The sequence below is a fragment of the Hevea brasiliensis genome, chromosome 14 (genome assembly GCF_030052815.1).
Source record: "Hevea brasiliensis isolate MT/VB/25A 57/8 chromosome 14, ASM3005281v1, whole genome shotgun sequence".
Lineage (NCBI taxonomy): Eukaryota > Viridiplantae > Streptophyta > Magnoliopsida > Malpighiales > Euphorbiaceae > Hevea > Hevea brasiliensis.
This window is the reverse complement of record NC_079506.1, coordinates 5,833,460-5,835,217: the sequence shown is the minus strand read 5'-3', so window position 1 is coordinate 5,835,217 and position 1,758 is coordinate 5,833,460. Positions and strand designations below refer to the sequence as shown.

At 32.0% G+C, this 1,758-nt stretch overlaps 1 non-coding gene across 1 annotated transcript; it reads right to left on the bottom strand.

The window, feature by feature from the left end:
- Positions 1-1,272: 1,272 nt before the first annotated feature.
- Positions 1,273-1,379, bottom strand: LOC131173544 (small nucleolar RNA R71). The gene has a single exon (XR_009143860.1). It is a non-coding gene; the product is annotated as a small nucleolar RNA R71 (small nucleolar RNA).
- Between the last annotated feature and the right edge of the window lie 379 nt (positions 1,380-1,758).

Here is a 1,758-nt window from a genome sequence, read left to right as displayed (position 1 = left end):
GAGATGCTTGAAAAAGGTTTCAAAAATTTAAGAATTGATTTCCCTCAAAATTGCAATTCTCATGTGTTTAGCTAAATTAATGATAAACCACATGCAAACAATATTGAAAACCCAATCTCTAGAATCAATTTAATTTTCATTGAATTTAGATTTAAATCCTCCAAATCTCATAAATAGCAATTTCAATTTAAATCCAATATCTAGAATTACTTTATTTTTTTTAGATTTAATTCTTCTTAATTTCATAAATAGAAATTTCAAATTAATTTTTGGTAATCTAGTCTAATTAATTTTAGTTAATTGTTTGATTTAGCATTAATTCCTTAAATATCAATTTTAATTCCAAATTTCATTTTACATCTTTAATTTTTGTCTTAATTTTAATTTTTAGATTTTATTTTCAATATCTTTTAATTTTTGTCATTCTAATTAGCTTATACTTTTATTTCCAATTTAAGCACAATTCCCTGTGGGATCGATATCATTTTTTAAAACTATACTACTGTGACCCGTGCACTTGCACAACACACAGTTATCAAGTTTTTGGCGCCATTGCCGGGGAATTGTTTGTTTTTAAGTTGGATTTTAATTGTTTTAAGCTAATTAGAATTTTTATTTTCTTTTATTTTCACTATTGTTCCTTGTGTTTTTCAGGTACTTTTCTTGTTTATGAGACGATCGAAAAGCACAAGTGACACTGAATTGTTGTTCAATCCTGAAATTGAAAAATTCTGTCGAGCCAACAAAAAGGAATACAAAAGAAGAAAAGAAGCAGAAAAAGAAGAACAACAAATATTTGAGCAAGAGGAGACAATAGAAAATATGGAGAATCAAAATAGAGCTATTGGTGGAAACAATGGAGGAAATGAGCAAAACGGGCAAAATGCTGTGGTTAATCAAAATGATCCTCAAAGAAGATCCATGTTAGACTATGCCTTTCCTAGATGTACTGATGTGAGAGATAACAGACCTATTATTGGAGCTAATCAATTTGAATTAAAAACTGGTCTTATTCAAATGGTTCAGAATTCACAATTTGGAGGTACCCCACTTGAAAATCCTCATTCTCATTTGAAGAAATTTTTAATGATATGTGGCACACAAAGGCAGCCTGGAGTTTCTGATGAAGTGATTCGACTCACTTTATTTCCATTCTCTCTTCGGGATTCAGCATTGGAGTGGTATGACTCACTTCCACAAGCTATTATAGCTACTTGGGAGCAGCTATCTCAAGCTTTTCTATCTCAATTTTTCCCACCTGGGAAAACCACTCATTTGAGGAATTTGATGGTAGCTTTTAAACCAAGGGATGATGAAACTTTATATGAATCTTGGATGAGATTTAAGGAGCTTGAAAGGCAATGTCCTCATCATGAAATACCCAAATGGATGATTGTTCAGAATTTCTACACCAGAGTTACTCCAGCCATAAGAAACACAATTGATTCACAAGCAGGAGGAGATTTCATGAGAATGACAAGTGAAGAATGCTATGATCTATTAGAGAAGATTGCTCATAATACCCATTTATGGGGAAATCCTAGAGCACTTGAGCCAAAGAAAGCTGGGATCTATGAACTTGACTCAGTTAACTACATGAATGCAAAATTTGATCAGTTGACTCAGCTTCTTAGTGATTTTTGCACAAAGGCAACAACCTCAACTCCTACAACTATGCAACAAGTTGCCTTCACAAATGGAACTCAAAGTTGTGGAGTTGATTATTCTTCTTATGGTGATGATTATTTACAAGAACAA